Source organism: Macaca thibetana, chromosome 7, assembly GCF_024542745.1.
Source record: "Macaca thibetana thibetana isolate TM-01 chromosome 7, ASM2454274v1, whole genome shotgun sequence".
In the NCBI taxonomy this organism is placed as follows: domain Eukaryota; kingdom Metazoa; phylum Chordata; class Mammalia; order Primates; family Cercopithecidae; genus Macaca; species Macaca thibetana.
The window spans coordinates 165,091,142-165,107,110 of record NC_065584.1 but is presented as its reverse complement, the minus strand read 5'-3'; the positions used below and the strand labels follow the sequence as shown (position 1 = coordinate 165,107,110).

General features: G+C 39.1%; 2 protein-coding genes across 7 annotated transcripts in view; one reads left to right on the top strand and one right to left on the bottom strand.

Annotated features, from left to right (window-relative positions):
- Positions 1 to 15,969, top strand: part of MTHFS (methenyltetrahydrofolate synthetase) — a 599,465-nt gene that overhangs the window by 330,593 nt on the left and 252,903 nt on the right. The window lies entirely within an intron of this gene.
- Positions 1 to 15,969, bottom strand: part of ZFAND6 (zinc finger AN1-type containing 6) — an 83,409-nt gene that overhangs the window by 27,395 nt on the left and 40,045 nt on the right. For 3 of the 6 annotated variants that reach the window (XM_050800020.1, XM_050800021.1, XM_050800018.1), the window contains exon 2: positions 13,296 to 13,458. The exons of the other annotated variants lie outside the window; for them this stretch is intronic. The gene's annotated coding sequence lies outside the window, so the exon portion shown is untranslated. The remainder of the gene's footprint in view (positions 1 to 13,295; positions 13,459 to 15,969) is intronic. 6 annotated transcript variants of the gene reach the window in all.

The following is a 15,969-nucleotide window of genomic DNA, read 5'->3' as shown; positions in this document are numbered from 1 at the left end:
TGGGATTACAGGTGTAAGTCACCATGCCTGGCCTATACAGCAGTTTTTTCCAGACTTCTGTTGAAAAATAGGAAGATCTGACAATACTGGACTCATGTCCCCCAAATTAAAACCCATCAGCTAAGGCCCTATTAGGCAGAGCCTGTACTCTCCAATTCAAGACCACCTTCAATTTTAGCTACCTGACTGATCTTATAAGCAATCTTTGGCCTTTTCAATTTGGGAATCTTCACTATTAGTTTCAAGAGAAGAAAAAAATACACATATCTAGTTAATTAAGAATGCACATTAAACTTTGAACTAGTACCGCAGCACAAAGTGGTAAGATGAGCCCCTCCCACTTATAAGAAAACTTTATAAAAAACTTATGAGAAAAATTTCCTTATAGCAATGTATCACTATATACTTATCCTATATTGCTATATAGTTATACTGGTAAAATAAATCTCACCAAGAGGCCACTGTATTGTACCAACCTCAGATTGAAAATACAGTATTCCGAGGATGTGAAACCTGTCCATAAGGAAGACTGACTTTTCATACCCAAATGTATCGCAGGGTTGACTGCAAGTCTTAAGAACCCACAAATTCTGGTGTCTGCAGGAGTGGGAGGAGGAGGATCCTGGAACCAATACCTGCAGATACTGAGGGATGACTGACGTATGTTCATCACCCAGTGAAGGGAAAGGATTAGAAAGGCAATATGTCTCATCCAAATGTATCCCCAGACATGATTTATATGGAGTTATAGCCATGACATGATAAATGATAGTAACGCTCTTGGTACAATCCCATCTCCACTTAGCACACCAAGCTAAACATATCTGTGGTGTCTTAATCATGAAATTAACAACTGAATCTGAAGAGTATCTGTATTACTGAAGCTGACAGCTTCAATCTGCCTACTATGTTTTCTTTCCTTGCTCTTTTAGGTAACAGAACATCTATTTCTTGCAGGAAGACCATTTCATTTGCTTGGGTAGAACTGACCCCTCCCATCCCAGGGCCAGGCCTGTCTCAGGGGTGAATACCTGAGCCAAGTCTGGGCATGTGACAAGCTGAGCCTTTCACTTTTATATCTGCAATCCATCTAGAGTTGATTTTTTTTGGTATGGAATGAAGAGTTAAGATTAATGCTTTTCTCCATATGGATATCTAATTAACTCCAAACCATTTATTAAAATGATCATCTTTTCCCTACAGTCTCATCTTTGCCCACACATTAGGCCTCATACATGTATGGGTCTTTTCCTAGGCTCTCTATTCTATTCTACTGGTTTATTTCTCCACCCTGTTCTAAATTACTACAGTTTTTTTCGGTATCTAGCATCAGTTTCAATCTTCCTCATGATTGTGTTGGCTATTCTTGGCTCTTCGCATTTCCACACAAATTTTAGATTCAGTTTGTCAATTTCTACTTAAAAAATAAAAACCAATAGGATTTTTATTGGAACTGTGTTGAGTCTACAGATGTGCAAATACTACTGTGTATCTCTCAGTTTATTTAGTTCTCCTTTAGGTTCGTAATAATGTTTTATAGTGTTCTGTGACGAGGTCTTGCACATCTTTTAGATACTCCTAGGAATTTGTTTAAAATCTATTATAAATGGTGTATTTTATTTTTAAATCTCATTTTCTGTCTGTCTGTTGCCAGCCTCCAAGGTGGCCTGTCCCAATTCCCTGAGCCTCCTGGTAGTCAGGCCTCATGCAGTTCCTTCCCACATTTTATCAGCGTTGGTCTGGGATATCAACAGAATACCACGGAAGTAATGGCATGTCTTCCAAGTCTAGGTCATAAGAGACACTGTGGTTTCTGCTTTGCTTTCTCCTTGGTAACTCACTCTGGAGAGGCTGAGAGCCATGTCATAGAGAAAGGCTCATGTGATAAGTAGCTGAGGTCTCTGGCCAACAGCTATATGCGTGAACCAGGAAGCGGATCTTCTCTAGCCCTGATCAAATCTTTGAATGACTGCAGCCTTGGCTGACATGTGAATTGGAACCTCATGAAACACCCTGGGCCAAAGCTACAGCTGGGGCCCTTCCATATTCCCAACAGAAACTGTGTGAGATAATAAATATTTGTTGTTTAAGCCAGTGAATTTTGGGTTAGTTTCTTATGCCGCAATTGATAACACAGTTTCCGGTATATATGTCTCCCTGCTTCTCGCCCCCCTATAGTTTATTTTCAACACAGCAGCCAGTGATCTTACTAAAATCTAAACCAATCACACTGCTTGCTTACTCAAAATCTTCCAGTAGCTTCCCAACTTACAAAGCGTTAAAAGCCATATTCTTTATCATGACTTAAAGGCCCTTCATGATCTGGTCCCCCATTACATGACTTCCTCTTTTACTCCTCTTCCTATCATACACAATGCCGGGTATGACAGGTATTTTCCTGCCTGAGGCCTTTGTAGTTGCTATTCCTTCTATTTTGCAGAAATCATCATGACTAGGTTCTTCACCTCCTTCCAGTCTCTGCTCAAATGTTACCTTTTTCAAGGAGGGCTTCCCTTGCCACCTATTTAAAATTGTCTCCAGCATCAATTCCAGTTTTATCTTTCTTCAACGCCCTTATCCTAATCTTAATTTCCTATTGTATTGTGTCTCCCCGTGCTAAAATGTTACCTCCATAAGGGCAGGGATTTTGTCCATTTTGTTCCCTGATGCTTTGAATAATGCTTGGTAAATGGTAGGCATTCAATATTGATTGAATGTATGAGTGAAACTGCACTGCCACCTTACCTGCACACCACCACTAGTAGCCAAGGATTTATCCCAAGGTAAAAAACTAGAAGGCTCCTTTTAAAGAAATTGAATTTGCTCTTTAAGAAGAGAGCTAGATCTGTCAGCAAGGTATGCCATATATGACTATATAGTTTGTGCACTGAACAAAGATGTCTCACGCCTGTAATCCCAGCACTTTGGGAAGCTGAGACAGGCAGATGACTTGAGGTCAGGAGTTCGAGATCAGCCTGGCCAACGCAGTGAAATCCTGTCTCTACTAAAAATACAAAAATTGGCCAGGTGTAGTGGCAGGCGTCTGTAATCCCAGCTACTCAGGAGGCTAAGGCAGAAGTGCTTGAACCCAGGAGGCAGAGGTTGCAGTGAGCCACGATTGCATCACTGCATTCCAGCCTGGGCGACAGAGCAAGACTCCAAAAAAAAAAAAGAAAAAAAAAACAAAAAAACAAGTATGCCTGGCCTCATGCTCCAAGCTTTTGGGCATCTTTTCCATTCAGCCTACTCAGAAAGAGGTCATTTAGCAATGTGACTAATTTAGCATACCCAATGGTAATTTTATTAGTAAAATTAAGTTGCGGTGAATTTCATGTTCTCAAACTGACCTAGGTTCCATATCGCATACCTTAAAGAGCAAGGCATAGTTTTTACCAGCACAAGGCCACCTAATGTTCCTATTTGCAAAAAGAGGAAAACCGTTCAAATTTTCCCACTGGCTTCCACATTCATGGACACTCATTCTCTTTTCTTCTCAAGATTACCACAGATCGATCTATCTATGCCTTTTTATTCGTCTTCGCCCTTAAAGCTTTTAATTCAACCATGTAGACTTTGTGCTTCACGCCCCTGCCCAAAACCTTTTAAAAAATCTCTTCTCCCCCTAAGGCAAATCTTCAATTGTAAATGAATGTCCTTTCCTAATTTTAAAGTTTAATATATGGTCATTCTCTAAATTTGTATCTTTTCTGCTCATGAAACTCTGCACATTTGTTACAGAAGAAAACCTGCTTTACTATTTATTGAGTGCTTTATGTGCCAAGCACTTATAAATACCAACCACTTCAATCCTCATAATAGTCCTATGAAGTAGGTACTATTACCACTCTCATTTTACAGAGAAGTAAACTGTTCAAGGACACACAGCTAGTAACTGAGGAGCTGGGATTCAACCCAAGCAGTTGGCTGGAGTCCACACTCTAAATCAATAGTTGCCAAAGCATATCTGTGGACTCCTGGGGATTCCTGAGAGCCTTTCAGAGGTCCCTCTCCATCCTCCCTGCCCTCCCAACTCCCTCTTCTCCCCCGCTTTCCCCTCTCTCCTCTCTTCTCTTCGACAGAGTTTTGCTCTTGTTGCCCAGGCTGGAGTGCAGTGGCACGATCTCGGCTCACTGCAACCTCCGCCTCCCAGGTTCAAGTGATTTCCCTGACTCAGCCTCCTGAGTAGCTGGGATTTACGGGCACCTACCACCACTATTTTTTGTGTTTTTAGTAGAGACAGGGTTTCACCATGTTGGCCACACTGGTCTTGAACTCCTGACCTAGGTGACCCACCTGCCTCGGCCTCCCAAAGTGCTGGGATTACAGGCATGAACCACTGCACCCAGTCCCTATTTTCATAGTAACAATAACTTGTTATTCGTCTTATTCACTTTGTTGACATTTGCACTGGCAGTGTAAAAGCAATGAAGGGTAAAACAGCTAGAGCTTTAACATGCCATCAAGGCAGTGGCACCAAACCATACTATAATAGTATAGTTGTCATTATATGACAAGAAGATGTCATATAATATGGTGATGTCATTAGGTAATGACTACCTAATAGTAGTCATTATATTCATCACCATACTCTCACAGTTAAAAAACAAAAAAACCAGTTTCACTTGTGAGTATTCTTGATGAAACAAATTATTTTTATTAAATCTATTATTATTATTATTTTTTGAGATGAAATTTTGCTCTTGTTGCACAGGCTGGAGTATAGTGGCGTGATCTCGGCTCACTGCAACCTTTGCCTCCTGGGTTCAAGTGATTCTCCTACCTCAGCCTCCTGAGTAGCTGAGATTACTGGTGTCCGCCACCATGCCTGGCTGATTTTTTTGTATTTTTAGTAGAGATGGGGTTTCACCATGTTGGTCAGGTTGGTCTCGAACTCCTGACCTCTGGTGATCCACCTGCCTTGGCCTCCCAAAATGCTGGGATTACAGGTGTGAGCCACTGTGCCCGGCCCTTTTATTAAATCTTGATTCTGATTACACTTCATTGTATTTTTCCTCTTTCACCTATTTTGAGATACGTCACCCCAGAGTAAAGTCTTCCTCATTCTAGTTTCTCATCCACATAATGGAAACTGAAGTCTCTATCCTCACAGAGGTTTGAGGCACACAGTTCCTAATCAGTCTCCCTTTTCAGGAAAAAGTGTTACTGAGGAAAAAGATACCTACACAAATTCAGAGGAAAAAACTTACTTGTAATAATCAACACTGTCCTTCAACATGAATTAAAATATGAATAATGAGCAAATAGTAAGTTTCTAAGCACAAAGAGCACATGAAAGCAAAAAAACAAATTTAACACACAGAACAATTATTTGTTTTTTTCAGAGTTATATTCCCAGCACTCTAGATTAGGGCTGGCAAATTTTTTCTCTAAAGCACCAGATAGCAAATATTCTAGGTTTTGTGGGCCATACAGTCTGTCACAACTGCTCAATTCCGCCTTTATAGTAAAAAAGAAGCCATAAACAACAAGTAAATGAAAAGGAATGGCTGTGTTTCAATAAAACTTTTATTTACAATAAGGGGTGACTGGAATGGAGTTGGTGAGTGCACCACAGTTGGCCAATTCCTGCACCAGATTAATGCCAGGCACATAGGAGGTACTCAAATACATGCTGGATGAATAAATGATTTCACAACTATTTTGGTTAGAAATATTATCAGGAAAGACATAGCAAAATTCCATGACTATAAGCAAGTATCACTTTCTTTTGTCATAGCTCTTTGTTCAAGGATATCTTGATACCTATCACTTCGCTAGCTATTAAACACTATAAAAGACATTTAGGACACACAGTTCTGCTCTCATCAATGTAGGTACAAGAACAGAAATATTAATGTCTGATTTTCTGCACAAACATCACATCTAACTCCAAAATTACAACTTCATTAGCCACAAAACCACCAAATGCTAAGAAGTACCAAAACCACAAAGTTTTAGAATATACCACTCTCACTTCATAGAGGTATACAAAAATGGATGCCAGAAATGATTGCAAGATATTTCAGAGACTGATTTTCTTTCAGTTAAAGTGTAACACACCTTGTGGGGATGACTAACAAATGCATCATGAAAGGAAGTATAACTACAAATCACTGCAAAACAACTGCTATATATACAGGGACAACTTGATGTGTAGTAGAAAGAAAAAAGAACTGACTCATCTTCAAATTGGTTGTGAATATAAACTTCCTACTTAGATAAATGGCTAGCCCGAAGTACTTCATTTAAGATAGGTATGATGCCTGTCCTTTCTAACTCATAGGACTTTGAGGGGGTCAACTGGGACGGTGATTGCGAAAATACTTTAACCCGTAAGTTGCAATATAAAGCTCAGTTCAGAATTGGGTGGCTTATTTTAAGTCACATATCTGCAGTTCATCATGAGAGGGAGAGTTGCAAACTGTCAGGTATTTAATAATAGATGCAGTCATAAATCCAAGACTCCTTATTTACCCATAGCTCACAAAGGACAGGTTCATAAAAGTTCTCCTTGCCACAGAGACACTAATCACCTGTTAGGAGATCTGTGAGTAGGCCTCACTTCCACCTGAGATGATACCATTTTTTATTAAAAGCATGATGGAACGGTTTCTAATATCCTCCTCTCAAAAGTTTACAAAATGATGTATCAATTATTCTGGATAACTGGCAACAAAAATTTACTACGTGCTTATGCTCAGTATTTATAACTGTAAATGAGGGATAAAAGCAAGTATGTGTTCTACCAGGGGAGACTTCTGTGTGCCTAGAATATAGGATAGTGGGAAATGATCTTAGAATAAGGCCACATCACAAAATCTGTGTTTCCACGCTAAGGAGTCGGAATTTAAACCCACAGGCAACTGGGAATCCCACCACCTTAGAATGAAAAGGGGAGCTTTTTAGAACAAGTGCTATTCACTAAATACTACTGTTTTTATATACTTTAAATTGCTCTAAAAATAATTCAAGGTGACTTTAAAAATGCATGCTGCATGGTATCAAAAGCAAGCAAAAATAGTCAATCCAAGGAAAAATGGTTAAAAAAAAAAGTTAGAAATACTGTCAATAAATAAAATGTATGCCCATAAAGGCCTATTTGCTAATTAGAAGCCATTCATTTGACTCTATTCTTTCAAGTAGCTAATGCAAAGAAGTACAATGAAATCTTACCCCCAATAACATAAGAGGATTTCATCTATAGTTTACAAGTAAAACACAACGTGATAAGGTCCATAATATCTGTAAAGTAAAATATAAGTTTCCGGGATGGATGGATGGATGGATGGATGGATAGATGGATGGATGGATGGATGGATGGATGGATGGATGGATGGATGGATGGATGGATGGATGGATTGACTTGAGACAGGGTCTCACTCTGTCATCCAGGCTGGAGTGCAGTGGCGCGATCTCAGCTCACTGCCAGCTCTACCTCCCAGGATCAAGCGATTCTCCTGCCTCAGCCTCTCAAGTAGCTGGGATTACAGTTGCGCACCACCATACCCGGCTGATTTTTGTATTTTTAGAAGAGATGGGGTTTCACCCTGTTGGCCAGGCTGGTCTTGAACTCCTGATCTCAAATGATCCACTCGCCTCGGCCTCCCAAAGTGCTGGGATTATAAGGCATGAGCCACCCACCCAGCCTCTGGGTTTTTAGTTCTAATATAAATCAATAGTCTCATGGCCACCTTCAGTTAACAGCCAGTCTTCATGGAGCCAGAGTTAAAAATAAAATCCGGCCAGGGGTGGTGGCTCACGCGTGTAATCCCAACATTCTGGGAGGCCAAGGCGAGAGGATTGCTTGAGGCCCGGAGTTCAAGACCAGCTGGGCAACAAAGTGAGATCCCCGTCTCTACAAAAACTAAAAAATTATCTGGATGTGGCAGTGCACACCTGTGGTCCCAGCTACTCAGGAGGCTATGTACGGTGGGAGTACCGCTTGAGCCTAGGAAATTGAGGCTGCAGTGAGCTGAGATCATACTACTGCATCCCTGCACGGGCGACAGAGCAAGACTCTTGTCTCTTAAGAAAACAATAATAATAATGAACTTATCATCCAGGCTTATCATTTAGGCAATCCTTCATAAAGTTTATTTCTAAGTGTGTGCTTTTGTTCTATCAAAGATTGCTGAGGCAGAGGAAAAGGGTAGAGAGAAAAGCACATTGAGAATGCAGAATGGGTTACAAATTTCTGCTTCAAACAGAATAGTTCGTTTTTGGTCTTTTCACATACCTGGTTTCTGTAAAAGATTTCAATTAAATAAAGGGGTTCAAATGGCTAAAAAATTTGGACACTCTTAAGTTCTTGATTAAGAGCAAATTCAACAATGGTCAACAGTAAGCCAATCTGAGGTAGGGTTGATATACTATACCATGAACACTTTAGAGCATATCTAGGCCACTAGTTATAAGAGGTAAATTTCAGTTAGGCAGCCACCCCACTTTGAATTGAGATGTTTTGAGTGAATATCCATAAGTCACCAATTAATCCTAATAAATTCTCCAAATTTTTTCCCTAAATTAAAAAAATCAGGTCAGAAAAACTATATAATTAGGTATATATTAGAGTAAGTGCTCACTGAAAACGTCTACTCATTATTATGTACTAGGCCCTGGGCTAAGCACTTTATATAGATTATCTGACTTAGGCCTCACCAAATCTGTATAAGGGAGGTAACATTCTCATACATGTTCCTCTGTAATCAGTTAAAGAAACTGAAGTTACACATGCCATTCACTGCCTCCCTGCTAAAATTCCCTTCTAAGACAATCTGTATACCTATAAATCAGCTCTTGCTGCCCTTTCAGTACCATGGGATAAACCCTCCAGACAAGCTAATTAGACCTGGATGAACACCAACCCAATGAACCTATCTAAAGTCATGGGTGGAGGTGGGGAGGAGACAGAATAGCACACACATAAAAAGTACCAAGGCTACATACTTGCAATTCAATTACATATGATTTTCCAAAGATTTTCAAAATAATCCTTTTTTCTTTCCTTAGTTAGAATGGATTTCTATTTCCATGTGTTCTGGTCCCTGATTAGAATCCAGTAAACAGTGATTTCTTTTAGAACATAACATTAATACCTTGTTCCCATCCTTTGGTATCTCCCCTAACACCTATACTATTTCTAAGCACAAAGTAAAAGTGATTATCAGTGCTGAAATCTAGACTACTTTTAACCTTTAGTGGAATCATCTCAAACAGATAAATTTATCTCACAATAAAACCACTAACTGAAACCTAGTCCTTCCTGACTCTAAATTAATGTACCACTCATCACATTGCTCGTCTTCAAAGGTGCGTCTAGATAAGAAATCTACTAGCATTTAAATGTAAAAATTAGTTTTCATTTCCATATCGCATATAAACAGATGGCTCACTTTAATTTGAGAAGCAGTCACTGACAGACTTCAATACTTGCAACACTGCTTGACTCACCTGTCAATATCTTTATTCAAAAATAACTGCAAGGCTGGGCGCGGGGGCTCACACCTGTAATCCCAGCACTTGGGAAGCCGAGGCGGGTGGATCACCTGTCAGGAGTTCGAAACCAGACTGACCAATATGGTAAAACCCTATTTCTACTAAAAGTGCAAAATTAGTTGGGCATGGTGGCGCATGCCTGTAATCCCAGCTACTTGGAAGGGTGAGGCAAGAGAATCGTGCCACTGTACTCCAGCCTCGGCAACAAGAGTGAAACTCCATCTCAAAAATAAAAATGAAAAATAAAAATAACTACACTACATTTTATAAATTTTAAAAATCACTTTATGGCCAGGTGCAGTGGCTCACGCTTGTAATCCCATCACTTTGGGAGGCCGAGACGGGCGGATCACGAGGTCAGGAGATCGAGACCATCCTGGCTAACACGGTAAAACCCTATCTCTACTAAAAAATACAAAAAATTAGTTTGGTGTGGTGGTGGGCGCCTGTAGTCCCAGCTACTTGGGAGGCTGAGGCAGGAGAATGGCTAGAACCCAGGAGGCAGAGCTTGCAGTGAGCCAAGATTACGTTATATACTCCAGCCTGGGCCACAGAGCAAGACTCCATCTCAAAAAAAAAAAAAAAAAAAATCACGTTATATAAAACCCAGAGAAAATACACCTAACCTTCACCAAGATTCTTGAAGAAATATTTTTTGCTTCCTCTTCTCCTCTTGGTGGAGTTCTATCTGATGCAGGAGCCAATCTTTCATGTTCCAGACAAAGAGAATTGTGTCATCAATAAATGTCATGTTTAATGCAAATACATTACCTAGTAAAACCAACTATCTAGAACAGTGTTGTCCAATACAGTAACCATCAGCCACATGTGACTACTGAGAATGTGAAATGGGGCTAATGCATACAGTAGACTGAGACAGGAAGGCAGGGAGTAAAGATTTTTTTTCTTTTTTTTGAGATGGAGTCTTTCCCTGTCGCCCAAGCTGTAGTGCAATGATGCAATCTCAGCTCAGTGCAACCTCTGCCTCCCGGGTTCAAGCGATTCTCCTGCCTTAAGTCTCCCGAGTAGCTTTGATGACAGGCACCCGCCACCAAGGCCGGCTAATTTTTTGTATCTTTAGTAGAGATGGAGGTTTCATCATGTTGGCCAGGCTGGTCTTGAACTCCTGACCCCGTGATCCACCCGACTCAGCCTCCCAAAGTGCTGTGATTACAGGGTGAGCCACCACGCCAGGCTAGGAGTAAAGATTTCTATTCTACTCTTCTGTAGATGTTTCTCATGATACCCTAATTGAAAATACCCTACTTTGTGATGTTCAAATTCTTAATCCTAAAGCCTTAAAATCTATTACTTGGAGCATTTATAATATGCTACCTAGTATTCCCCCTCTCAAAGAACAAACAGGTTTAATAATGATAATAATTTGCAAGCATTGATGATTCAATCAACCTCACAATATCCCACCAGGTAGTAAATTATTACTGTATCTATTTTACAGATTATACAACTGAGGCCCAGAAAGGTTTAAGTAATTTGCTTAGTATCACAGAGATGTCAGAAGGGACACCTAGGATCTGAACTCAGGCAGCCAGACTCTATGGCCTGCATACATGACCATATTACATGGCCTTACATAGCCCAAAAACTTCATTTTAATACACTGTATTATACAACAGTAAAAGAAGCTCAAATACATTTACAAATCTAAGCAAAACCAAATGACAGAATTGGGTACAGGATCAATGAGAAGCCTACACTATTGCGGTAAGGTAAAGGGTAGAGCAAGGCAGAGGGAATAAAGTAGATGAATTTTATATATGGTGCTCACATATTCCTACATGTACTTTCTATCCCAGTAAAGTTAATTAGCTTCTAACTTTACCCCCTTGAGAGAACAGTAATATAGAACAGAACACAGAGAATCATCTCAAAGAGATAAAAAGAAATTTGGGACCAATTTACTATCATACAATTTCCCCCTAAACCCTCTACAGTGATAAAAGCAACTCGCTTCCCTATTGTGTGTTCTCTCCTAATCTCATTTTAAAAATCAAAGTTTCATTAGTATGTTCCAAAGGCTTCTCTCACCTTGAATTTTCCTTATTTTTGACACTAATCAAAAAAGAGGAGGGAAGGCTGTTGAAGTACTGTTCACAGAATAGCAGCACCAAATTAAACGTGGCTTTTCAAGGGAAATGCCAAATGGCTGTAAATGAAGACTTAAATTTCATATTACAGACCCTAAAACTGCATTAAAGTGAGGCTTGTCATCATTAAACAAGATTATAAATATTTCTTCTCTAGAACTACTGAAAGATTAGGAACTAGATAACCTCTGGAGATTTATACAGTGGGCTATACATCTACTGACCAATACAGAAAAGAAAATAATGGGGCAAAGTGAAACCTCTGGGTTTTTCACTAGTTTTGAATGCAACAACATGTGTCTCTCCATTTCTGCCATGTATCCTTTGACCACTTTCATTAAGAATATCCATATTCGGCCATGCAAGGTGGCTTACACTGCTAATCTCAGCACTTTGGGAGGCCAAGGCAGGCAGATCACTGGAGGTCAGGAGTTTTGAGACCAGACTGGCCAACATGGTGAAACTCCACCTCTTTTGTAAAGATACAAAAATTAGCCGGGCATGGTGGCACATGCTTGTAGTCCCAGCTGCTCGGGAGGCTGAGACAGGAGAATTACTTGAACTTGGGAGGCGGAGGATGCGGCGAGCAGAAATGGTGCCACTGCTTCCAGCCTGGGTGACAGAGTGAGATTCCTCAAAAAAAAAAAAAGAAAAAAGGATATCCATATTCAATGTGTATTCTTCACATTTTCTAAATGTTTTCTCATTCACTGATTCTAAAGATAGTCCATTTTGATTTTCCTTCAGTCAACACATTTGTGTTATGAAAGAGAAAGTAATTTCATTTTAGTGCATACAAATGCGCAACATTCCTTCTACTCCATGCCTCAGTGAATAGTTAACAAGATTTTATAAGTCTCTGTCTACATGCTCATCATTTTGCTCACTACAATGCTTTATAATCACTCCATCTGTACAAACAATGCATTCTTCTAAAGAGAGAGAAAAAAAACATCCAATTCAGTCTCACTTCTAAATCCATAAAGAAAAAGTGCGGGGAGGAGGATAGAAAAAAAAAACACCACCCCACCATGGATTCTTAAGGTGTTAACTTTAATGCCTTAAAGGAAGGAAAAGGAGAAATTTTTCTTCAATGGCATTTCTATTTTTCAAAGTACTTTACAAAATAAAATTGGCAAATTTAAAAAACTTTCAACTGCATTTAGGGAACCAGCGTGCTTGTATTTTGATACACTCTTTGATTAAATAAAGCGATTTAAAAAAATACTAGTTTTCAAAATTATTATAATTTAAATTATTATTTCCAGAAGCAATTTTCTATTTTAATATCAAACATCATAATCCCAAGCAATTTTTTTATGGTTGTTTGGTCAAAATATTAACTTTAAATGGCTGAAATCAACTGCAAAATAAACAGCAATCTAAAGAATTACAATCTTTTGCTTCACAATAATAAAATTAGTAATGCAGATTCCAATGCTTATAATAATTCTGATAAAAGATGTGTGGTCACTAACAACATTAATTATAAATGTTATTGCACAAAATATTATATAAATAAAAGTCTACCACCCACTCCACCCTCAGTATCCTACCCACCAGAAAAAATACACCCTAAAAATGTCTCATCATGATGACTTAGGTCTATCTTCAAGCATTTTAAATTTAAAAAAATAAAATTAAGTTACTATGCCCAATTACATAGGGTTACAGGCTTAAGTCTCTACTCACACAGTTGAGGTTGATGAGCAAACAGCTGTCCTGTATCTTGAGACAGACATTAGCTTTCTGCCTTCCCTATCCTCATAAGCAGCTACTTAAAAGTTTTGAGTTTTATGCAAGAAAACATTTTAAAGCCTTCAGTGTTTTACTGCAGCAGACTTCAGATTCATTCCTGTAACACATTTAACATGAAACAGAGTTGAGACATATAAAATTTATGTACCACATTTTAATCATTAAAATTTTAAGGAGTGCTTTTGCCATTATAGCTAGGTTAAAAGGGTGGCTAAAGGAAAAGTGAAAAACAAAAACATTCCAATTGGTATTTGACGTTATTAACACGCATATAACTAATCCATAGATTTTTCTATACCTGGCCATAGACTAGGTGAGTAAGGATTACTTTATATATAATCATTTTGTCCAAAGTAAGCAAAAGTAGGTATTTTTCTGTTCTCCTTAAGTCTAGCTAATTTATTTAGAATAAACAGCTATAAAAGCGTTTGTAAAGAACGCTTTTACAAACAGATAGTCAGTGGAATGCCTTTAGAGTCCCAAGTACACATATCACAGCACCAGACTAGGGAGAATGAGATTGTTTTGTGACAGCAGGAGGAGACATGTTGTAACTCATAAGAGTTGTATGAAAGGTATTCTATCATAAAAAGTTAAAATATTTGTCCAAGAGTCTAACTTGCTTCAGTAGAACTGATTAAAACTTTCTGACTTCACCGCAGGCTTAACTGAGTCTGCAGTACAACGGCTAAAACATAAACTGTACCAGTCTTGGGCTATAAAACAGAAGCATGCTTTCTGTATAATAATAATTAACATTTTATAGGTGTTTAGAATATAACAGACACCACTGACAGTTTTACATGCACACTTAATCTTCATTCCATCCTTAAAAGTCAGGCGCTACTATTACCAACCCTTTACAGATGACAAAACTGGTTCAGAGATGTTAGGAACGAGTTCAAGATCACAGAGCTAGTTAAGTGGCAGAGCTATGACCTGAAGCCAGATCTATTTGTCTCCAAAACCTGATGCTCTCAAGCCTGTAATCCCAGCACTTCGGGAGGCCGAGACAGGCGGATCACGAGGTCAGGAGATCGAGACCATCCTGGCTACTACGGTGAAACCCCGTCTCTACTAAAAAAAAATACAAAAAACTAGCCGGGCGAGGTGGCGGGCGCCTGTAGTCCCAGCTACTGGGGAGGCTGAGGAGGAGAATGGCGTAAACCCGGGAGGCGGAGCTTGCAGTGAGCTGAGATCCGGCCACTGAACTCCAGCCTGGGCCAAAGAGCGAGACTCTGTCTCAAAAAAAAAACAAAAACAAAAACAAAAACAAAAACAAAACAAAACAAAACCTGATGCTCTTGAGCATAAAGCTAGATTACAGGCAAACAGTGATCCATTGTACTGATAGATCAAACTGTATCTGGAATTAGTATACAGATTTGGATACCATAGGTTAAGTGTGATACTGATGGTGAATGAGTGTTATCAGAAAACCAACAGGATGGTTATAAATTTAGGAAAGTCATCTCTTACAAGAAGTGACTATATGAAATTAAAGCAAGGAACAGCAAAAAGACAAAAAAGAACACATTTTGAAGGGCAGTTAGAGAAACACACAAAAAAGCAGGCTCATCTCCTGTGGTACAGAGTACAGAACTTGAAACAGTGTATAGAAGTCTCAGGAGACATTCTTGTTCAACACAAAGCACTTTATAATGCTAAGGAATCCAATAGCTCAAAGCAGTTCCTACTATAGTACTGAGCTCCTGCAATTAAATACCTAAACCTGGTTAAGTATCTAAACCCAATTAAATATCTGAATTATTACCATCATAGTAATAACTTGATTCAGACAAAGTTACTAAAGAATGTTAAAACTCTTTGTGAATGAAAGTTTGATGAGGACTGGTATACATTGAGTCTAATAGTGTCTTCCCACAAATTATGTATTACAGAAGGAAAAATATTAACTTAAGTAGAGGAACCTGGCAGGTATCACATTAACCTAAAGATCTAAGTAAGTATCACTGACCAGGGAACAAGTGGACATGTGCCTCCTAATGTGATGCACTGAAAAGGACACAAGTGTAACATTCCTGCCAAAACTACATTCCTAAATTTTATCATAAGAACACATCAGATACACCCAAATTGAGGGAGATTCTACAAATAAATGGTCTGTCACTCTCTTCAAAAATGTCAATGTCATTAAAGACAAAGAAAGGCTGAAGAAATGTTCCTGATTAAAGAAGAATAAAGAGATGTGGCAACTAAATGCAATGAATGATTATGGGTTGGATTCTGGACAGGAAAAAAAATCACTAAAGAACACTATTGGGCTCACGCCTGTAATCCCAGCACTCTGGGAGGCCGAGACAGGTGGATCACCTGAGATCAGGAGTTCGAGACCAGCCTGGCCAACATGGTGAAACCCCATCTTTACTAAAAATACAAAAATGAGCCGGGCGTGGTGGCACGCTTGTAATCCTAGCTACTTGGGAGGCTGAGGCAGGAGAATCATTTGAACCTGAGAGGCGGACGTTGCAGTGAGCCATTGCACTCCAGCCTGGAATACAAGAGCAAAACCCTGTCTCACATACAAAAGAAAAAAAAAATTAATGGGAAAACTAGTAAAATGTGAATGTAGACTGTGTATTAGATA